Below are 25060 nucleotides of genomic sequence, written 5' to 3'. Positions count from 1 at the left end.
GGATTTCTAAATGGAAGCCAGGAAACATGTACATCCTTTCCTCTTTGGCAGTGACTTGTAAGGAAGTTAACACAAATGTGTAAGCACCATGTCTCACTTTCAAGGAAAATGCAGAAGGAGATGAGCCAGGCAAGAGGTATGGAGCCCCTGCTTTCAGTTACCCATCAACTAAAACCCTGCATTTTCTGCATCCACAGTCAATAAATCTGCTTTTTGACAGGCTACATTCTGTCTTCACCACCTGTACAATCCGAAGAATTTAAGCTATTACTGAATCAGCCCCAGTGAATGAAACACATCAAGATTTTAAGGTATCAGTATAGTATTCCTCTTCACCAAGTTTTTTTTTGTTTGTTTTTTTGTTTGTTTGTTTTGTTTTGCCTGTAGTGGCAATAATGTCATACACACCACCTGGCAAACATCTCCCAGGGCCTATGACTTTGGAACAAATAATTCATCATAAAGATCAGCTGTGGGATCAGGTCAATAATAACCTCTTGAGCCCACCAACACTAGGGTACAATGATGTCCTCAAGAGCCAGCCTCAATTGGGGTCAAAGATTCACATGTTATTTGCCTTGCTCTGCTGAATATATTCTGTATATTCACTTTTACTGGAGATCAGGAAGATACAAGTGGTTTATCTGGAACAAGATTCAGGTATTACCAACTTCCTTAGAAAAAAATATTATAATAATCTATTAATTTATCTAATAGCAACACATTTCATTATGCTTTTCCTAGAAGACTGGGAATTTGGCATGCAATTATTTTTTCTCCATATCCCTCACTTTTCCATGTCTCTGTCAATAAAATAGACAGGGTTAGAATTGGAGATAATTTCTAATATTTCAAAGAAAGCCTTAATGTAAAAGTATGGGAAAATTTCCAACCCAGGAGTTCCTTTTGCAAGAAATAGATTTACAACTGAGGACATGCCATCTAAAGATATTTTAGACAGAAAGGCTGTGACATATCTTCGGTTATTTTAATGCTTCTCTATCTGAACCACAAAGATAGAACCAGAGGAGTTGTAGTGGTCTGTTCTTAGTAAACTTGTCACCAAAGAAAAGACAAAGTTCACCATCACATAAACCCACAACTGAAGAGCCACTTACTGGGACTTATCTTGACTTAGCTGTTAGAATGCTTAGAGTCTGTATGTTTGGAAAGTTCCCAGATGTACTTCTAGAATGAAGCAATAAATGAAGCTACTTTAATGACTAGGAAACTGGTGTTGATTAAAGGATTGTATAGACATGCTGGCACAAGTTCAGAAGTAATTCAGATTACTTATTTGTACTTCTTCACTATCCCACTGCTACTCATTCTGACTTAGGAGAAAGGGGTTAAAGGGGAAGTCAGAGCCCATCCTTGTGCTTCTCTCCTCTCCCCTGGGAACCTGCCATGCCGGACCATCAGAGTGTGCACTCAGGAAATTCTTATTTGAATGTGCACTTTCTGCTTCATGCTGTGTCCTTACAGATTTAGCAGCTCCAATATTAGACAAATGAGGCTGGACAGAGCCTTAGCACACAACATAGCTGGCATTCAACAGCTCAACTGTAAAGGAAGATGCATTTTGTCCACTCCAATAAACAAAGTGGCACACCAATGACAGTAGGCTAGGGCTAGGCAAGAGGAAAATGCCAGGAACAGAAACGCAGGCTCTTTTAGTAACCTAGTCCTTAAAGAAATGACTTTTCCTATTACTTTATTTCTCATTTTTAGGGACTGCTTTCAACTTGGAAGAAAAGGACCCAGAGGAGCTGAGAAAGTGGCACAGCACAAAGCAAATAAACATCACCTTAGCCAGTGAGTCATGGCCTCTACTGCTGTGGCTCACCTGACTAGGATCTGAGACTTTCCACAGATCTCCCTTTGCAATTCATGATGTAAAAAAAATACATACCTTAGAAAGTATGAGCTAGAATCCCATAAGATTCCAGGATTTCTTTCAGCTTCTTACAATATGGGTACAGGCAGAAGATTTGACCTTCCCTCTCCTGGGTCACTGGGGGACCAACCCTCTTCTGCACTTACTACTCTATAGACATAAATGCAGGCTACATTCAATTTAAGGTGATTTATTATTTCCTTGTAAATAATAATGATTAGTTTTAAAAGAAAAATTCTAATGGATTCCAGATTTTCCCTTGGTGACCTTATTTTGCAGTTCATTATGTGAAAAGGAAACATATCACCCATCATTTCATTTACAATGATATCTCAGTAACACTACCCCACTTCATAAAAGTGTTGTGAGAAACTGATAAAATATAAAGTGCGTTTCAATTATTTATGTTTCCTGGAGCTATAAGTTGTCCAACTTAAAAATAAGGAATGATATGTTTGGGCCAAATATTATTAGGCAGTGCATTGACTTAATATCCATCTAATGAAGGAAAAAAATAAGATCCTAATCCCTGAGTAAGGACCACTGAGAAGCAGCCTCCTGTTAGGGGCAAGAGCTTCAAGATACTTGGCTGCATTATTAGTAGGAAACAAAACCCAATGTGGCAACACTAAAAAATGTTAAAACTTGGCCCAGTTGCTTGTTCCTGAACCATCTGTGGTTCCGCAGTGTTCTCTCCAATAGGAGAAATGATCCTTATGTTAGAATGAGGTTTCCAAATACCTTGGAATGCATCTGTAGTACTCCATTTCCTTTTGGACAAGAACAGGGAATGGGGATATTTTTGTCACCCAGCCTGAAGAAATTGATAAACTAAGGGAAGAAAATACTGAGGGCTGAGTTTATGAAGCTGGCTCCAGTAACCAATTGATTCTGTTTTTGTAATTTAGAAATAATATGGAAGACAGGCTTTGAAACATGATTCATACCAAAAGAATATTTAAAGGTTTAAAACCTGTGCTAACAAGTTGTTTATAAGTTTAAGCTGCCCCTCCTGTTAACAACATGAGATAATTTCACAGTTTCTTTAGATCACTCCACAAAATACAGACTAAAGTGGATTTAATAGTCCAGTGAATTGACAATTAACAAAAAATATGTAATTTTCTAACATATGAAATTTTAGGCAAAGTTTTTGTTTTGTTTTGTTTTGTTTTTCTATGGACTTGAAATTACTGTAAGACATGTGACCAACAATATTAACCCCAGCAATGTAAATGAGAGACATTTATATTCAACGTCATGAGGAAATTTTGGGGAAAATGGTATGTATTTCTTGATATCCCTTCCCTCTGCGACTTGTTACAGTCAAGTTTGTGTCCAATTTAGTATCTTAACTGAGGGGAGAAGACTTCTATGATTTATTCTTAAAGTAAATGACCAATGTGTTAACCCATAAAATATCAATCAGAATATGTCACGATCTTTGCAATTTTGGCTGGCACCTAAATAAATACATTATTAAACCAAGGAAGAGATTTTGTAAAACAATTTTTCTGTAAGCCCACTTTCTTCTCAGACCCTTAGATTCAGTCTGTTTCATGTGCCTATACGTGTACTTGGGCACAGATGATATGAAGAATTATGAATGGTGAGTATTTTTATAAGTAGGTATCATCATAAGTCGTCAAAATAGGCACAAAATGGAATTATTTCTGGAAAAATAGCCAATAGAAAGGGTTGAAAATTAAGTAGGAAATTCACTCCACTCAGCAGAGAGAACTGTATTTATACAAGCTGTTCCTTCTGGTGCTATAGTCAGGCTGAGCTGAAGAAGTTTACCAAACTCTTATCATTTGATCAAAGAATTAATTAATTTTTATTTTAAGAACAATAATACTTGGTTAATTATTCCTCTCAATATAAAAAATGATCTATTTTTTTAAAAGACATAGTAGATAGTAGAGGGAAACAGAGGTAGCATGCCTAAAGGTGGTAGCAGCAACGCCCATGGGTCTATCTTAATCCATTCAGGCTGTTACAACAGAAAATCATAAACTGAATGGCTTATAAATAGTACACATTAATATCTCACAGTTCTGGAGTCAAAGAATTCTAAAATCAAGGCACTGGAAGACTCAGCGTCTGCTGAGAGCCTGCTTCCTTGTTCATAGACAGCCATCTTTTCATTATGACCTCACATGTTGGAAGAAGCCAGCTAGCTTTCTGGGATCTCCTTTATAAGGTCACAAATCTCCTTTACGTTGGTTTCTCTTTCATGAGCTACCAGTGCTCAAAGACCTCACTTCCAAATACCATCACGCTGAAGATTAGGATTTATCATAAAAAATTTTGCTTGGACACAAGCATTCAGTCTATAGCAGGATCCTCATCCTCCTGTGCTTGAAGGCCTGGAGCACCCTTGAAAGACTGACACAGGGCACATCTCTGATTCAGTGCCACCTGTTCTCTGTTCCTAGGCAAAGTCTGTAAAAACTCTGTCTGTCAAAGATAACCAAGCATGGCTATGATTTTTGTCTAAATTTACACATTTACCACTGTCATTTTCAGACTCCAATTGTGTGCCCCTTTCCCTCATTAGGGTGACCCCAGTATTCAGAATATTGAGCCTTCTAAGTAACTTAAGCTCTTCCTTTTATGGAAATAAATAGGAAGGCATCTGATAATAGCTATTTATATGTATTGCGTGATTACTTCATTACAATTTAGATTAGATTAGACTAGATTAGATTAGGTACAAATGTTAAAAAAGCATTTAGATTTGGGTGCTCTTTCTCAACTGTGGAATAAGATTTTGTCATCACTGGTTAAAGGGGTGTCAATTATTTATAAGAAAATAATATGTTCAAATGTTCAAATATGTTGAAGAGCACAAAAATTCTTTCCTTATTATCCAAGTAGAACTAAAAATAAATCTTTAAAACATAATAGAAAATTATGATTTTTTTAAGCTTCTTCTCCAAAAATTCCTCTGTTTTCCTACTGAGGGTGAGTAAGAGATAGGCTCCTGGGTATGTAGTATCAGGAGTTACATGGAGTAGGGAGGTTTGGGAACCAACAAGTTGACCTGTCCATGTGTGTGACAGTAGCTTTATAGATCCAATCCTACCCTCCCTTTATGCCAAGATTTCTAAATGATGTTCTTTCTGATACATTTTAACAGTTTGTTTTATGTCTTGGAACTCATTCATCAATTCACTCATTCATTCAGTGGATGTCAGTTAAGTGTCCATCATATGCCAGACAGTATTCTGGGTACTTGTGAAACATCACTGAATAAAACAAATGAAAACCATTTCCACCTTCATGAAGGTTATATTTTAGCATAGAATAGGCAGACAGTAATAGTAAATAGAGTATATTAGTAGACAAGGGCTAAGGAAAAATGTAGGCAGTGTAATGTGTTCAGGATTCTCAGAACATGGGGACAAGCATATTTAAATAGGCTGGTCAAAAAAAAAAATACTTTGGTCCAGGTTGGGTCTCATTGGAAGGGGATATTGAGGAAGGACTTGAGGAAGTCAAGGGATTTGTCCATATGAACATCAGCAGGATGGGTGCCCAAGCTGCACAAAGGCTCTGTAACCAAGAGTGCTCACTGTGTTTAAGGAACACTAAGGAGGCTCAAATGGCTGGAACCCAGGGAGCCAGGTAAAGACAAACAGGAGATTTTGGAGATCTATAAGGGGCTAAGACAGATATAACCTTGTCAGTCACTGTAAGGACTTTAGCTTTTACTCTGAATGGAATCAAGAGGCATTGGAATGTTTTGAGTATGGTCAACATGATCTTTTTTAAAAATGTTTTTATTTATTTATTTTGAGAGAGAGAGAGAGAGCAGGGGAGGGGCAGAAAGAGAGGGAGAGAGGCAGAATCCCAAGCAGGCTCCACACTATCGGTGCAGAGCCGGATGCAGGGCTTAATCTTACAAACCATGAGATTGTGACCTGAGCCAAAATCAAGAGTGGGACGCTTAACTGACTGAGCCACCTAGGTGCCCTTAATTTTTTTTAATTTTTTTAATGTTTATTTATGTTTGAGACAGAGGGAGACAGAACATGAGTTGGGGAGGGGCATAGAGAGAGGGAGACACAGAATCTGAAACAGGGTCCGGGCTCTGAGCTGTCAGCACAGAGCCCAATGCGGGGCTCCAACCCACGAACCGTGAGATCATGACCTGAACCAAAGTCGGATGCTTAACTGACTGAGCCACCCAGGCGCCCCAACTTTTTTTTTTTTTTTTTAATCATCACCCTGGGTATTGGATCTGGAGCTCAGGAAAGAGGACTGAGCTGAAGGTATAATTCAGATTCATTAGCATATGTATGGCATTTAAAACCAGAACAATGGAAGAGATCATGTCAAGAGTGAGAGAGAAGTGGTCCATGGACTGAGCTTGGAAATCTCCAGTTTGAAAAGGTCAGAATGAAGAAGAGGAATTATCAGAAAAGTCTGAAAAGGTGCAGCCAGTAAAGTAGGAAGAAAACTGGGCAAGTATGATCTCCTAGAAGACAGATGAAATTCTTTTCAATGGAGAAAAAGAAACAAGACTTAATGTATGATTACTTTTACAGCTCAACTGCTTACCTTTTTCACATTGACCCAATGAATGATTGTCTTTTTTAGTGCTCTAAAGTTTGTATACCTCTTCCATACACTGTATAATTTTATACTCAAACAGTACGAGGTAAGGCATCAGGTATTAGGTTCACTGTTTTCCAGATGTAAAATCCAAGGTGTAGAAAGGTGACTGGCTTTCAATTCCCCAATTTCATACTAGAATAAGAGAAAGAGCCAGAATTAAGACAAAGTCTTCCAAGTCTAATCCAGTGTTCTTTCTTCTACCATATGGCACTGGGAAACCTGACTACATTGTTTTGGGTCCATTTAAGATTAGCCTATGAGTTGTTGTGGATTGAGGTGCCTAAGAGATTTCTAACCCTAAGGGCATTTGGGCTAAACTCCTCTGTAAATTCTAAGTGCCTACTTTGTTATTCTGCTTGCCTGAAGGGCCTCTACTCTTTCAATGCTTATAAAATGTCCATGAACACACAAATAAGTTTAAAATGTTAACTGAAACTTCCAGGTAGTAAGTGCTAAACGCATCCCTGCAGAACAAGGCTGATCTTGACCCACAAGGGGTTGAGTGGAAGCTTTTTTCCTGGCCAGACTACACTTGTTCAAATATAGACTCTACCTAGTACTGTGTACTGGATTGGAAGAAACTTACTTAAATCTGTACCCCAAAATTCTCATCTGTAAAATGGAATAATGATAATAATAATAAATGGAAATTCATAGAAGTTTGAAATAGTGAGAACTGATACAGTATATATATTTAGAATGGATCTAGTGCAAAAAAAGCACTCAATAAATTTTAGGTCTTGTCATTTCTGTTTCCCTACAGTTAATTAGTTCCTTATGCAAAGTTTGTATTCAGTGTCTCATAAAAGATCAAATAAGGGAATAAATGAGCAAAAGGTTGATCAAATGGTATTGTTGCAATACTTTACAGAAAATCAAGAGATACACTTAGTGCCACTTGTGTCCAAACCACCTGAGAGAAAGGAATTCATATAAGGAGAGTTTACTCGTGCTCAGTCTTGAAGCAAGGATGACAAGCCCCAAAAGGGAAGGGAAGGTGGAAGATGGAGCAGGTAGAAATCATGTTTGAGCATCCATAAATCCATAAATGCTGAACACGTGAAACCTGTCTTATAGTTCTGCCTCTGCTAACACACATGGGAGATATATCTGGAGGTCATTGAAACTTGGGACAGAAAGGGTGTGAAGAAATTAATCCATGAGTCTCAAAATATAAGTTAAGTGATTTGATTTAGCTTCCTTCCACAATCCCCAGAAGAAAAAAAAAAAATGCCCTTTCTCTGTACACAAAATAAGTACAAGTGTAGGAAAGAAGTAAAACAAACAAACAAATAAAAAAAATCCAACAGAGTGGGATATTTATCAGTGAGATAAGGGGAGAAAATGCACTTTGGTATAATGTAAATTAGATAATCACTCCTGAAAACTCTGAGGGGTGATTATTTTATCAGTTAATAGCAGTGCCATTTTTGTTTCTGATAAAGATTCTTATTTCATTCTTGTTATATTTCTACACCCAAAGCATAGCTTTGGAGAAATAGGAAACTATATTTCCATTCAAGCTCTATCATTTCCTGTTAGATAATTTTATTCTTTTAAAAATAAATCTCCTGGGTCCCACTTTTGTTATCTACAATATGGGATATTATCCCAATTAAGAGAATTATTTTGAGGATATAAATATGAAGTCTGTGAAACAACCCAGAAATGTACCTTCCTAATTTAAAGTCGTGGTGTCAATATTTCCTTCACTTCCTTTAATGAATAGCAAATCTGATTTTTATGTTTTAAGTTCTAGCCCAAATATTAAATAAATAAATAAATAAATAAATAAATAATACAAACTTTTCTGAACTTTTCTAATTAAGTTCAGTCTTACCCTCTATGCACTCAGTACATTTCTTTCCTTTATTATAACATTTATTAAGTTGAATTAAAATTATTCGTGTGTCTGTATATAAGGTGAAGTACATAGTGTAAGCTATAGAACTTAGCTATGAATGATTAAGTGGAAAAAAGTGGATAATTAATTCATAGAATTTGTTCCTTCTTGAAGCTCTATTAAAAAGAAAGAGGGGCTCCTGGGTGGCTCAGGTCATGATCTCAGGGCTCATGAGTTCGAGCCCCATGTAGGGCTCTGTGTTGACAGCTCAGAGCCTGGAACCTGCTTTGGACTCCAGGTTTTCCTCTCTCTCTGCCCCTATCCTGCTCGTGCTCTGTCTCTCTCTCTCTCTCAGAAATAAATAAACATTAAAAAAATTTTAAAAAGAAGCAAGGAATGAGTTTTAAAGGAATAAACTCATAAATCCAAAAGAATAAAAGAAGAGAAATAAGCAATAAAAATTGGAAAGTCTAAAGATATTAAAAGAGTGATAATTGACTTATACGATCTAAGAAATGTTCATTAAAATGCAGCAGAGATACTCAAGAAAACCTCCAGAACTCTTCCCCATATCAATAGATAAAACACAAGCAATAGGCTTTGGAGGGCATTAGAAGTTTGTTTTCTGGGGAAGATGACAAGTTCCAAAAGGAGGTAGGGGGACAAAAGCTAAAGATACTGGTGATTTGGGACTTCTTTATATAATGCCCTAGTCATATTACCACAAAATAAAACTTACAGTCAAGAGCTCTAATTCAAAGAGAATTGCTACCTAGCTTTTTATTGCCCTAGTCTCAAATACAGGTAGACAGTCAAGGATCATCCTGTATCTGCGGAAGTTCTCTCACATGAAAGAGATCAAAACAAAGATGGAGCACCTGGGTGGCTCAGTTGGTTAAGCATCTGACTTCCGCTCAGGTCATGATCTCATGGTTCGTGGGTTGAAGCCCCATGTTGGGCTCTGTGCAGACACGCTCAGCGTCTGGAGTCTGCTTCCAATTCAGTCTTCCTCTCTCTCTGCCATCCCCTGCTCATGCTCTGTCTCTCTCGAAAATAAAATAAAAAACATTTAAAAAAACAGAAAAAGCAACTTTGAGAAAATAGAGATTATGCATAGCACAGAGATGAAAACTTCTAAAAATGAGTTAGCAACAATACCTTCAGAGGAGTAAGAAAAAATATACTTGTGAAAACAAGAGTGCTATAAATAAAAGAACAGAGTGCTATAAATAAAAGAGGAGCAGGACATTCAGAGGGAAAAATAATCCTCTTAGATATTAAAAATGTGTTGCAAATATTAAAAATTAAATGGATGGATTGAAATATAAAGTGGAGAAAATCTCTCAAAAATTAAAGTCAAAGACTTCTAATAGAAAGTAAAAGAAAAAAGTATATAAGAATGTTAAAGTCATTCTAGAAAGTCTAACAGTCAAATTAAAGCAACTCCAAAAATAGAAGAAATGAATACAATGAGGATATATTATCTAGATATATTTAAAGACCTCTTTTAGGATTTGAAGCATATATTTTCAGACTGAAAGATTATATGACTTTCTGAAAAATGGGGCAAAAATAGATCTGCCTCAAGATACAATCTAAGAATGCTAGTGTGAGGTATATATAGAAATATATATATATATATATATATATATATATATATATATATATATATTGGTCTCTGCCCCAGGTTATGGACCAAGAACTCCTAAAACCCTTGTGATTTCCTAAGTGATAACAACACTAACAGCATATTTTGTTTTAATGAGGGGACTCTGGGTGGGATCCTGGGTGGCTCCTGGATGAGAGCTTGTCATCAGAAAGGCCAAAACATAATTAGAAGCTTGGAATTTAAGCTCCCCCACCCCACTTCTCTAGAGAAAGGAAAGGGACTGGAAATGAAATTAATAATTGACCATGCCTACATGATGAAGCCTCCATAAAAATTCCAAAAATACGGGGTTCAGTGTGCCTCCAGGTAAGGGAACACATCAATGCATTGGGAGGGTGATGCACCACAACTCCACAGGGACAAAACTCCTGCACTTGGGACCCCCCCCCCCCACACACACACAACCTCCCAGACCTCACCCTGTGTATCTCTTCATCTGACTATTCTTCTGTGTTCTTTATCATATCCTTTAATAAACTGATAAACATAAGTATTCTGCAAGCCACTATAGAAAATTAGTTGAACCAAAATAGGGGAGCATGGGAACCTCAGCTTTGTAATGGATCAGTCAGAAGCACTGGTGACAACCTGGACTTGTGACTGACACTTAAAGTTGGGGGTAGTCTTGTGAGGCTGAGCCCTTAACCTGTGGGATCTGATGCTACTTCCAGCTAGATGGTGTCAGGATTGATTTAAATTATAAGACATCCAGCTGGTGTCATAGATTATTTGGTGAGAGGGAAAAAAACAAACAAACAAACACATATTCGGTGACCAGAAGTGTCAGAGGTGAAGTGTACTGTATGAGTAATAAAAGAAGACACTTATGTTTTCTAATATAACTGGGGATAAGGAGAAGATTCTAAAAGCTTCTAGAGAAAAGCAAGGCAAAAACAAAATTAAAAATCAAATTTTCTTAAGTCTCCTCAACATTTAAACTACAAAAAATGATTGAACATTACCTTGAAAATTCTGAAGAATGACTAACCTTAATAAAAATTCTATACTCGACAGAAATATAAATTATGAGTGAAAATAAACTTAACAATTTAAAGTATTCAAAATTTCAAAAAAAATATCTATTAATCTTCTCTCCAAAAGTTATTGAAGGATATAACTCCCCCAAATGAGAAAACAAAACACAAAAAGAGAAAGACAATGAGATCCAAGGAACAGGAGATCCCAAGGATGATGGCCAAGGGCAACTCAATATGATAGCTGTGTACCAGGCCTCTTGAAAAAGGAACAAATCTACATTGCAGCTTGCAGAAAGCTCAAGAAGAAATGCCTCCAAAAAAGGTAAAATTGGTAGAATATATATTTAAGGAGATTTAGATAACTAGGGGAAGATTAGGGATAAATTAGTGATGATGGAAGCTAAGCAAACAATAACAAAAATATGATTATTAATCTCATAAAAGAAAAAACTCAAGAAAGTATAGGTTAGTATGTACTATAGGTTTCAGCTCTGAAACATTGAATGCCAATCTAACCCAAAATATGGTTATGCATTGAATATATTTAACCATATTGAAATGATAGATGAATGATATGCATGCATATGTGCATGGAGGTGGTAAAAGGGAGGTTAAGTCAGTGGTGACTTCTAAAACTAAAAAAAAAAAATTAAGAAGTAGCAATACAAACATGGTATCTAGAATTATGGAAGTAAATGCCAAAATGATAATGACGATGATGATGATGATAACTAAAAACGTTGAAAATCTCTGAGCATCTGAAAATTGGGATGGAGTATCAATTGGTTAGGAGGATGCTGGCTTTCAAATGTAGCTACAGAGAATGATTTGACTCTTTAAAGTATGTTCATACACACCTTTGATTAAAATTAAAGGAAACTGATGGGTACCTGGGTGGCTCAGTCTGTTAAACATCAGACTCTTGGTTTCAGCTCAGGTCATCATCTTGCAGTTTTGTGAGTTCAAGCCCCATGTCAGGCTCCGTGCTGATAGTGCAGAGCCTGCTTGGGATTCTCTCTTTCCACCCATCTCTCTCTGTCCTTCCCCTACTTGTGCTATCTCTGTCTCTCTCAAAATACATAAATAAACTTAAAAAAATAAAGGAAACAGAAAATGAGGCTATTGAACCATTTGGAATGCTAAAGAAACAGGCTTGGAACTATCTGGAGCTACACTGCCAGGGCCAGTGTCTCAAATCACACATAAAGACTATACAACACTGCCATCACATCCAGATCATAGACTACTGCTTTCACCACTGACATTGTGGTGGGAAAGCCCATTGTGGTGGGAAAGAAACAAGTGGAACAATTAGCCGTAAACTAGAGGAAATACACAGACTTTTCTAGACATAAGCTTATGTATTTAAGGGGGGGGACAAAAAGGAATACTAAAACACAAGGGTTTAAATGTCCAGAATAAGCAAATCTACAGAGATGGAAAGTAGATTAGTGGCCACCTAGAGCTGGGAAGCTCTGGAGCATGACTGTTAATGGTTGTGAGGTTTCTTTGCTGCTGATGAAAATATTCTAAAATTAGATTATACTAATGGCCGCTTAACTATGGTTGTACAACTCTGTAAATATACTAAAAAAAAACATTGATTTTTACAGTTTAAGTCAGTGAATGTTCTGGAATGTAAATTATATTTCAATAAGTCTATGAAATATGGATTTTCTTTGGCTACAGTACATTATTAGGTAGGCCAATACATATAGAGAATACAACAGTGCAAAATATTTGCCAATAGATGTATGATTAAATCCCAGGATGATAATCTCAAAAGGCTATTTTGAAGAAGCACTTTTACATACACTTGAAAACAGTTACAGAAATTTAATTAGTAAAACATTAAAGATGTATATATATACATACACACACACACACATACACATGCACATACACATATACAGACATGATTCTTGGTATTTTTCTAGGGGAGTATAATATCAAGGGCATCTTTGTTTGTTGAGCCACTGTATATTAATATCCCTAACATGAGCATAGATTTTTTATGAGGGCTGCTTTGCTTCATCAATAGTAATGTTCTACTAGTTCCATTACCAGTACTGCCCTTGAGATTTGCTCTTCTTGCAACTTCTGTCATCTTGGCCATAGAAGGGACCCTGCTCAGGACCATGCACTTGCTCACCTGGCCCTGAGCCAGACCCAGGGTAGATGCACAAATCCCATGCTTGATCATCTGTACTACACTTTCATCAGCACTGTCAATCCCCTGCTTTTCCTAGCCTTCTGCTGCACCCCACCCTAACAAAAGTCTGGTCCAAGATTTATATTGTTACCTTCTTTTACTCATTTCTATAGCCAGAATGGGACTGGAGAATGAATTCATGGTCCCTAGCTTCAGGGGGTACTTGTTCCTTGGTCCTTGCTCAGCTCCCATTTCCATTCTCTTCATCAAATATACTGAACACTTGTTGCTCCCAGAAATCCTATACTTCATTGCTACCTGCCTCCCTTCAACTCTTAGCAGAGGGCCATTCCTAACTAGTCCCTTCAAATTAAGAAGATCAATCATTAGCTTCCTCAACCGGCCTTATCCCTGCTTCCTCACTTTCTGTTCTTTCCCCACTAACTCTTAACTTCTCTACATCCACATTCATCCTTCTTCGACTGTCTCCAAGATTCCTAGAGAAGTGTACTCTTGTTCAAAGTCAGCCTCTCCACCCATGATCCCTCCTGCCTCTCTTTCTCTGGGACCTTGCTTCATCTATCCCTCTTCTTGATCTAAAACTAACCGCATTAAGGCCTACCACCAAAGGAAGTGCCAGGAACTAGATCGGGTACTGGAAACTCTCCCTTTCCCATGGTACTTCCCCAAAGTATTTTTGATAATTTTTGATCTCCACTCCTTCACATCCTGAAGAGACTTTCCACAACTCCACAACTTCCTCTAGAAAAGTCTATCTCCTCTTATCACATCTAAACTTCTCAAACAACAGCATAAAACAAGTATCAGTTACTTCTTGTTCCATTTATCTTTCATCTCATCCCAAATTTGCTTCTTTTTTTTTCCACCTAACTGATGCCACCTTTTCAAGGAGTCAGGAATGACTGCCAACAAGCCGAATCCAGCACTCATATTTCATGTCCCATGTTATTGGCTTTTTTGTTCCACTCAGTAGTCAACCAACCCTGTTCTTTAGGCTCTCCATTCCCTTAGTTTTTAATGCACTCCTAATTTTTCTCATCCACCTCTGATTTCCTCTTTTCTGCTTATCCAGTGGTTCCTTCCTCATCTTTCATCAATCCCTAAAATAATATCTCCCACCACTATTTGGGGGCCACTTTTCTTCTCTATCTTCAATTCTTTATCAATAATATCATATGCTTTTATTAGTTTGGCTATCAACTAAAAGCTGATGAGTCTAAAATTTGAATATGCATTCAAGACTCTACACTCAGCTTCAGACTCACATAAACAACTGACTCATGGACACACCTACCTGGGTACACTAGTAGCCTTAAATACAGCATATTCAAAACTGAATCCTACTCATACCTATTCTCCCATGCTGGCACTACCACATTACCCAGTCTAAATATGAATTGTCATTTCTTACTCTCCCCTCTTCCTCAATTTCCACATCTATATATTAAGTCTCTAAATTCAAATTATTTTCTCTCCTAACTTATTTATAAGTATAATTAATATCCATCTCTCTGTCTGACTTATTTTAGTTAGTATAATGAATTCAAAGTCTGTTAGTTACTTTTACATTACAATTAATATTAAATATTAATTACTTTTCAAAGATAACTTTTATCTATAGGATAATGTCCAAAATCCATCTCTGGATATAAACAATCCTTTGTAACCTGAACTCTGGCTAGCTTTCCACTCTTGCCTCTGAATTTTGTATATTTATACACACACACCATACCTTTTTTGCCTGTATCTCTTTGCTTCTTTGTACCTTTTCTTTAGACTTTATCTCATTCATCTGTGGTATATCTGGCACATAAGTTTCAATGGATATTTATTGGAAGAAAAAGAGAAATAAAGGAAAGGAAATAGGAAATTCAAACACCTCCCCACTTCCTGCTTCCTTTATGGTTCTCCTCATATCTAGCCAACTCATAACTTTTACTTAATAGTAAACTCCTAAATCACCATCTTCTGAAAGGTTTTTTTTTTATCTCCTTCTCTTCTCAATGCCAATTAGAAATCTTTCTCTTTACTCATAAAAATTAACATAACAACTCCACCATTACATTTAGCATATTGCATTACCTTTCTACCAGATTATGAACTCTTTGGAGGTAAAAATCAACTATGCATTATTTCTTTCTTTCTTTCTTTTTTTTTTTTTAACGTTTATTCATACATGAGCGGGCAAGGGGCAGAGAGAGGGAGACACAGAATCCAAAGCAGCCTCTAGGCTCCGAGCTGTCAGCACAGAGCCTGATGCAGGGCTCGAACTAACTAACTGCGAGATCATGACCTGAGCTGAAGCCGGATGCTCAACCGACTGAGCCACCCAGGCACCCCAACTATGCATTTTCTATCTGAGTGTTATTAATATACTTTATACATAACAAGAACATTGTAAATGTTTTTAGAATCAATGAATTAATAAATTTTATACATAATACCAAGACAAATAACAAATGAAAGGACTGAATGCTAACTTCAGAAACTTGACAAGATTCTCCAGTGCAGTGTGCGGTTGGAATATACTTCCATTGACCTCAGCCTGGCCCATGTTCAAGGGAAAGCTAAATAAGACATGAACAAGATAATTATGCATCACAGATGCATCTAGAAAACCTGTGTTGATTTTAAGATTCTAAAATTCCAGAGTATATTTTAATGAAGACTTTTAGAAAATAAAAACAATTGAAACAGCATAATATTAAGAATTTATTAGACTCAGAAAATATAATTTATGGCAATACCTGTTAGTCATGACAGACTACAGAAATAATAAACTAATGTATGCTTCAAAAAGACAAATAGATGGAACGTCTTCAGGCTCAATGTAAGTCATTTAAGATAACATTATGACCATTGATTTTATTTTTATTGCATCTCCATCATCAAAAGGAATTCCTGTGCTTGCTGGGTATACAAATTCAACACTTCCTCAGCAGTTTCACTGCAACTTAATATTAAATAATGTACAGAAAAAACATATAAAAATTGTACTTGTTTTTAATTATTTACTCTAATTTTGGCATAGTTATTATTCTTTACCCAGTGAGTTACTATAGGAAAAACAATTTATAATGCAATAAAAGAAAGTACTGGTAAGGGAAATTTCCAATGTTCTATTATTTTAGCTGCCAAACTGTGCAGAACAGAACTAAACTTTGCCATCTTTTAAAAATAATCAGAAGTATCTGCAAGCAGTCTGAACACACTGTGCTTAAAACAGTCGATTTATGTTCCATTAATAGGTGATCCCTACCTTTGTTGTAGTCCAGTAGTCATTTTTAGGCTGGTAAATGTTTCTAATAGTGTTCTCCTTCCCCAGCCTTTTTTCTTTGCTAGTTGTTTTCTGTCTCTGTGTTTACCACACAGTAGCTCTCTAGTTTGGGAATTCAATGCCAATGCTATCATAGTAAATTGGAAGGAATAAATGGTTGTTAGATAAATGCCAAACTTTGAAGCAGGAACTACAACTTGATTTGATGGTTCACTGAGCATACCTTGGTCAAAATATGGATTGGCATGTGTTAGCTCTATAAAACTGAGTTCTTTACTTCATTACTTGCTTTCATACAATTGTCTTTTTGTTTTATTTTATTTATTGTTATTTTGTACATTTTTTCACTTTTTTTCAATTTAAATTTTAGTTAGATAACAAACAGTGCAATACTGGTTTTAAGAGTAGAATTCAGTGATTCATCCCCTACATGCAACACCCAGTGCTCATCACAAGAAGTGCCATTCTTAGTACCCATCACCCATACAATTGTCCTTTTAAAGTGAACTTTATGAAACAATAGAGTTCAGGCACCCATGAGTTTATTTAACCAATAAATCAGTTCATCATCCTAGGCCCTGAGATGAGTCTGTCACAGAAGAAAAGTCTCATCATCTGATATGTTTTCCCCTCTTTAACCACATCCTCTTTTCTGATTGTGTCGCTAAGTGCTTTGAACTCCAGACTAGTACTGTATAAAATCAATTAGCCCGGAGACCGGCAGAAGATGGCAGCATAGGAGGACACTGGGCTCACCGCGCATCTTGCTGATCACTTAGATTCCACTTACACCTGCCTAAATAACCCAGAAAACCGCCAGAAGAATAGCAGAACGGAGTCTCCAGAGCCAAGCGCGGATGAGAGGCCCACGGAAGAGGGTAGGAAGGGTGGAGAGGTGGTGTGCACTGCACTGACTGGGGGGGGGGGTTGGAGCCGGGGCAGAGGGGTGGCCCGCCGGCCAAGAAGAGCCCCCGAGTCTGACTTGCAAAAGCGGAGGGGCCAAACGGAGTGTATTCCAACAGCAAGCTGGACTTAGCATCTGGGAGGTCATAAGTTAACAGCTCTGCGGAAAGCAGGAAGGCTGGAGGACAAAGGGAGGGAGAGTTGCTGAGTTCCCTGACAACAGAGCGCAGTTTGGCGGGGAACAAAGGTGCTCGCCAGGGCCATCTCCCTTGCCAATCCCCCAGCCAAAATCCCAAAGGGAACCAGATACAGCAAGCCAGGGAACTTGCTTGCTCCACACAAACACCCAACGCTATGCTTCTGCAGGGCCACCCCTCTGCAGAGGGTCTGACTCCCTCCCGCTGCCACAGGGCCCCTCCTGAAGTGGATCACCTAAGGAGAAGCAAGCTAAGACTGCCCCTCCTGCCCCCATGCACCTTGCCTACCCACCCCAGCTAATACGCCAGATCCCCAGCACCACAAGCCTGGCAGTGTGCAAGTAGCCCAGACGGGCCATGCCACCCCACAGTGAATCCCGCCTCTAGGGGAGGGGAAGAGAAGGCACACACCAGTCTGACTGTGGCCCCAGCGGTGAGCTGGGGGAAGACATCAGGTCAGACTGCGGCCCCGCCCACCAACTCCAGTTATACACCACAGCACAGGGGAAGTGCCCTGCAGGTCCTCACCACTCCAGGGACTATCCAAAATGACCAAACAAAAGAATTCCCCTCAGAAGAATCTCCAGGAAATAACAACAGCTAACGAACTGATCAAAAGGATTTAAATAATATAACAGAAAGTGAATTTAGAATAATAGTCATAAAATTAATCGCTGGGCTTGAAAACAGTATACAGGACAGCAGAGAATCTCTTGCCACAGAGATCAAGGGACTAAGGAACAGTCACGAGGAGCTGAAAAGCGCTTTAAATGAAATGCAAAACAAAATGGAAACCACAACAGCTTGGATTGAAGAGGCAGAGGAGAGAATAGGTGAACTAGAAGATAAAGTTATGGAAAAAGAGGAAGCTGAGAAAAAGAGAGATAAAAAAAATCCAGGAGTATGAGGGGAAAATTAGAGAACTAAGTGATACACTAAAAAGAAATAATATACGCATAATTGGTATCCCAGAGGAGGAAGAGAGAGGGACAGGTGCTGAAGGGGTACTTGAAGAAATTATAGCTGAGAACTTCCCTGAACTGGGGAAGGAAAAAGGCATTGAAATCCAAGAGGCACAGAGAACTCCCTTCAGACGTAACTTGAATCGATCTTCTGCACGACATATCATAATGAAACTGGTAAAGTACAAGGATAAAGAGAAAATTCTGAAAGCAGCAAGGGATAAACACGCCCTCACATATAAAGGGAGACCTATAAGACTCGTGACTGATCTCTCCTTTGAAACTTGGCAGGCCAGAAAGGATTGGCACGAGATCTTCAGTGTGCTAAACAGAAAAAAATATGCAGCCGAGAATCCTTTATCCAGCAAGTCTGTCATTTAGAATAGAAGGAGAGATAAAGGTCTTCCCAAACAAACAAAAACTGAAGGAACTCATCACCCCTAAACCAGCCCTACAAGAGATCCTAAGGGGGATCCTGTGAGACAAAGTACCAGAGACATCACTACAAGCATAAAACATACAGACATCACAATGACTCTAAACCCATATCTTTCTATAATAACACTCCATGTAAATGGATTAAATGCGCCAACCAAAAGACATAGGCTATCAGAATGGATAAAAAAACAAGACCCATCCATTTGCTGTCTACAAGAGACTCATTTTAGATCTGAGGACACCGTTAGATTGAAAGTGAGGGGATGGAGAACTATTTATCATGCTACTGGAAGCCAAAAGAAAGCTGGAGTAGCCATACTTATATCAGACAAACTAGACTTTAAATTAAAGGCTGTAACAAGAGATGAAGAAGGGCATTATATAATAATTACAGGGTCTATCCATCAGGAAGAGCTAACAATTATGAATGTCTATGCGCCGAATACTGGAGCCCCCAGATATATAAAACAACTACTCATAAACATAAGCAACCTTATTGATAAGAATGTGGTCATTGCAGGGGACTTTAACACCCCACTTATGGAAATGGATAGATCATCTAGACACACAGTCAATAAAGAAACAAGGGCCCTGAATGATACATTGGATCAGATGGACTTGACAGATATATTTAGAACTCTGCATCCCAAAGCAACAGAATATACTTTCTTCTCGAGTGCACATGGAACATTCTCCAAGATAGATCATATACTGGGTCACAAAACAGCCCTTCATAAGTTTACAAGAATTGAAATCATACCATGCATACTTTCAGACCACAATGCTATGAAGCTTGAAATCAACCACAGGAAAAAGTCTGGAAAACCTCCAAAAGCATGGAGGTTAAAGAACATCCTACTAACGAATGAGTGGGTCAACCAGGCAATTAGAGAAGAAATTAAAAAAATATATGGAAACAAATGAAAATGAAAATACAACAATCCAAATGCTTTGGGATGCAGCGAAGGCAGTCCTGAGGGGAAAATACATTGCAATCGAGGCCTATCTCAAGAAACAAGAAAAATCCCAAATACAAAATCTACCAGCACACCTAAAGGAAATAGAAGCAGAACAGCAAAGGCAGCCTAAACCCAGCAGAAGAAGAGAAATCATAAAGATCAGAGCAGAAATAAACAATATAGAATCTAAAAAAACTGTAGAGCAGATCAACGAAACCAAGAGTTGGTTTTTTGAAAAAATAAACAAAGTTGACAAACCTCTAGCCAGGCTTCTCAAAAAGAAAAGGGAGATGACCCAAATAGATAAAATCATGAATGAAAATGGAATTATTACAACCAATCCCTCAGAGATACAAAAAAATATCAGGGAATACTATGAAAATTTATATGCCAACAAATTGGACAACCTTGAAGAAATGGACACATTCCTAAACACCTACACGCTTCCAAAACTCAATCAGGAGGAAGTAGAAAGCGTGAACAGATCCATAACCAGTGAAGAAATTGAATCGGTTATCAAAAATCTCCCAACAAATAAGAGTCCAGGACCAGATGGCTTCCCGGGGGAGATTTACCAGACGTTTAAAGCAGAGATAATACCTATCCTTCTCAAGCTATTCCAAGAAATAGAGAGGGAAGGAAAACTTCCAGACTCATTCTATGAAGCCAGTATTACTTTGATTCCTAAACCAGACAGAGACCCAGTAAAAAAAGAGAACTACAGGCCAATATCCCTGATGAATATGGATGCAAAAATTCTCAATAAGATACTAGCAAATCGAATTCAACAGCATATAAAAAGAATTATTCACCATGATCAAGTGGGATTCATTCCTGGGATGCAGGGCTGGTTCAACATTCGCAAATCGATCAGTGTGATACATCACATTAACAAAAAAAAAAAAAAGAGAAGAACCATATGATCCTGTCAATCGATGCAGAAAAGGCCTTTGACAAAATCCAGCACCCTTTCTTAATAAAAACCCTTGAGAAAGTCGGGATAGAAGGAACATACTTAAAGATCATAAAAGCTATTTATGAAAAGCCCACAGCTAACATCATCCTCAACGGGGAAAAACTGAGAGCTTTTTCCCTGATCAAGAAAACGACAGGGATGCCCACTCTCACCGCTGTTGTTTAACATAGTGCTGGAAGTTCTAGCATCAGCAATCAGACAACAAAAGGAAATCAAAGGCATCAAAATTGGCAAAGATGAAGTCAAGCTTTCGCTTTTTGCAGATGACATGATAGTATACACGGAAAATCCGATAGACCACCAAAAGTCTGCGAGAACTGATACATTAATTCAGCAAAGTTGTAGGATACATAATCAATGTACAGAAATCAGTTGCATTCTTATACACTAACAATGAAGCAACAGAAAGACAAATAAAGAAACTGATCCCATTCACAATTGCACCAAGAAGCATAAAATACCTAGGAATAAACCTAACCAAAAATGTAACAGATCTGTATGCTGAAAACTATAGAAAGCTTATGAAGGTAATTGAAGAAGATATAAAGAAATGGAAAAACATTCCCTCCTCATGGATTGGAAGAATAAATATTGTCAAAATGTCAATACTACCCAAAGCTATCTACACATTCAATGCAATCCCAATCAAAATTGCACCAGCATTCTTCTCGAAACTAGAACAAGCAATCCTAAAATTCATATGGAACCACATAAGGCCCCGAATAGCCAAAGTAATTTTGAAGAAGAAGGCCAAAGCAGGAGGCATCACAGTCCCAGACTTTAGCCTCTACTACAAAGCTGTCATCATCAAGACAGCATGGTATTGGCACAAAAACAGACACATAAACCAATGGAATAGAATAGAAACCCATAGGGGAGGAGAAGGAAAAAAAAAGAGGTTAGAGTGGGAGAGAGCCAAAGCATAAAAAACTGTTAAAAACTGAGAACAAACTGAGGGTTGATGGGGGTTGGGAGGGAGAGGAGGGTGGGTGATGGGTATTGAGGAGGGCACCTTTTGGGATGAGCACTGGGTGTTGTATGGAAACCAATTTGACAGTAAATTTCATATATTAAAAAATAAAAAAAATAAAAAATAAATAAAATAAAAATTTAAAAAAAGCAAAAAAAAAAAAAAAAAACAAAACAAATGGAATAAAAAAACAAACCTAGAACCTACCAGAGGAAAACAGTGTTTGTTATTAGTTGACTAGTTTAAATTCAAGTATTTATATCTGAAACCATGAAAATAATGTATTTTTCCACTCTAAAAGTACATATATTATTGTGTGCCTGCTAAAACTCAGTATTACACTAATAGCTAGAACTATAGCAAAGAGTAATACTGCCATTATCCCCATTCTTATGGTTAAATTAAATACATAATTCCAATAAATTGATAAATTCCATAAAAGGAAAATAAAGTGTATATGATGGGCATCTAACTCAAGGCTGAGGGGAGTCTGGTCAGAATAGGCTTCCCAGGAAAATAAGAATAATTAATGTTAATATAGTAACTAGTTTATTGAGGGCCTGTTAGGAGGCATATAATAGCAGTGAAGTATTCCAGGTAGTGTCCAGGTAACAACCTGGACAAAAGCTATATATTAAACTAGTCTATTTTAGGAAGGAATTCAGTATATGTGAAAGGTAAGGCACATGGGCTGAAAGACAAGAGATATAGTTTGAGAGGTAAGCAGGGTCTTTTCGACAATGTCATGGAGTTAGGTTTTATCTAAAAAGTAATGAAAAGTGAACAAGGGCTTATGGAAGAAAATCATGTGACACACTCATACTTTATTAAGATGTGTGATAAATTGGAGAGAAAAGAGACCATTGTCATAATGCACTTAAGACAAATGAAGGCCTGATCTTGGGTATAGTTGGTGGAGATATAAAAAAAGTAGATGAAATATGAAAATATTTAGGAGGTAGCACTGCCAAGGCTTGGTGATTAAGAGAAAGAGGAAGAATGTTCTAGTTTTTGGCTTGGCACATGAGTTGGCAGTACTATCATCAGTTTAGATATAGAAGTCAGGTAGACTGGAATTTATAAGTTTGAGATTGGAATATCTTGGGAAATTTGCATGGTGAAATCCAGTAGATGGCCTGAAGCTTATGAGAACAATCTGGTTTGTAAATACAGCTTTCTGGGTCACTTATAGACATGGTTAATGTACACCTCTGGGGTAAGCAAAAATGTGTATAGGGTCAGAATAAAAAAAGGTTGAAATAGAACCTTCTGTCCTGCAACTTTGGTGAATTCATGTATCAGTTCTAGTAGACTTTGGTGGAGTCTATCAGGTTTTCCATGTATAATATCATGTCATCAGCAAAAAGTGGAAGCTTGACTTTATCTTTGCCAATTTTGTTGCCTTTGGTTTCCTTTTGTTGTCTGATTACTGATGCTAGAACTTCCAACTCTATGTTAAACCACAGCGGTGAGAGTGGACATCCCTGTCGTATTCCTGATCTCAGGGGGAAAGCTCAGTTTTTCCCCATTGAGGATGATGTTAGCTGTGTGCTTTTCATAAATGGCTTTTATGATGTTTAAGTATGTTCCTTCTTTTTTTTTTTATTTTTTTTAACGTTTATTTATTTTTGAGACAGAGAGAGACAGAGCATGAATGGGGGAGGGGCAGAGAGAGAGGGAGACAGAATCGGAAGCAGGCTCCAGGCTCTGAGCCATCAGCCCAGAGCCTGACGCAGGGCTTGAACTCTGCGAGATCGTGACCCGGGCTGAAGTCGGACGCTTAACCGACTAAGCCACCCAGGCGCCCCTAAGTATGTTCCTTCTATCCCGACTTTCTTGAGGGTTTTTATTAAGAAAGGATGCTGAATTTTGTCAAATGTTTTTCCTGAGTCGATTGACAGGATCATATGGTTATTTTATTTTCTTTTATTACTGTGATGTATCACATTGATTGATTTGCGAATGTAGAACTCACCAAACTCCACACCTGAAAAACAAATAATCCAGTGAAGGAATGGGCAGAAAACATGAATAGACACTTCTCTAAAGAAGACATACAGATGACCAACAGGCACATGAAAACATGCTCAACGTCGCTCCTCTTCAGGGAAATACAAATCAAAACCACACTGATATACCACCTCACGCCAGTCAGAATGGCTAAAATGAACAAATCAGGAGACTATAGATGCTGGAGAGGATGTGGAGAAATGGGAACCCTTTTGCACTGTTGGTGGGAATGCAAACTAGTGCATTCCAGCCACTCTGGAAAACAATGAGGAAGTTCCTCAAAAATTAAAACTAGATCTACCCTATGACCCAGCAATAGCACTGCTAGGAATTTACCCAAGGGATACAGGAGTACTGATGCATAGGGGCACTTGTACCCCAATGTTTATAGCAGCACTTTCAACAATAGCCAAATTATTGAAAAAGCCTAAATGTTCACAACTGATGAATGGATAAAGAAATTGTGGTTTATATACACAATGAAATACTACATGGCAATGAGAAAGAATGAAATATGGCCTTTTGTAGCAACATGGATAGAACTGGAGAGTGTTATGCTAAGTGAAATAAGTCATATAGAGAAAGACAGATACCATATGTTTTCACTCTTATGTGGATCCTGAGAAACTTAACAGAAGACCATGGGGGTGGGGAAGGAAAAAAAATTAGAGAAGGAGGGAGTCAAACCATAAGAGACTTAAAAACTGAGAATAAACTGAGGGTTGATGGGGGGGTGGGAGGGAGGCGAGTGTGTGTGATGGGTATTGAGGAGGGCACCTGTTGGGATGAGGACTGGGTGTTGTATGAAAACCAATTTGACAATAAATTTCATATTAAATAAAAAAGGAACCTTGTGGGACACCAAAATATAGGAAAAGCAGAGTAAGAGAAATATACAAAAGATTCTGGGCAGGTATGGCCAAAAGGTAAAAGGATGAAGGTGTAGCATCTTGGAAGTGAAAGGAATATACATTTTTTTTACTTTTCCAAGAGAAGAGAAATCAACAATGCCAGATATAATAAAAAGAAGAAGAAATATAATAAATGGAAATGTGCAGTAATACCATTGTACATTTATAGTTGTTCGGCTAGATTTTTTTTCACTTCCTTAGTACATTAATCATCATCTTTTTCCTCCTGTCCCACCTGTCAACATAATCATCTGCTCTATAAAAACAGTACTGCC

General features: G+C 37.7%; 1 long non-coding RNA gene across 2 annotated transcripts in view; it reads right to left on the bottom strand.

The window, feature by feature from the left end:
- Positions 1-4025, bottom strand: part of LOC131516193 (uncharacterized) — a 30337-nt gene extending 26312 nt beyond the window's left edge. The window contains exon 1 of one of the 2 annotated variants that reach the window (XR_009263939.1): positions 3951-4025. This is a non-coding gene — a long non-coding RNA (uncharacterized LOC131516193). Of the gene's footprint in view, positions 1-3935 lie in introns of both variants that reach the window. The other variant, XR_009263938.1, reaches the window with a different exon arrangement.
- Positions 4026-25060: the final 21035 nt, after the last annotated feature.

The sequence above is a fragment of the Neofelis nebulosa genome, chromosome 7 (assembly GCF_028018385.1).
Source record: "Neofelis nebulosa isolate mNeoNeb1 chromosome 7, mNeoNeb1.pri, whole genome shotgun sequence".
NCBI classification, from domain to species: Eukaryota; Metazoa; Chordata; class Mammalia; order Carnivora; family Felidae; genus Neofelis; species Neofelis nebulosa.
Note: the sequence above shows the minus strand (reverse complement) of the source record. Positions and strands in the feature narration are given on the sequence as shown.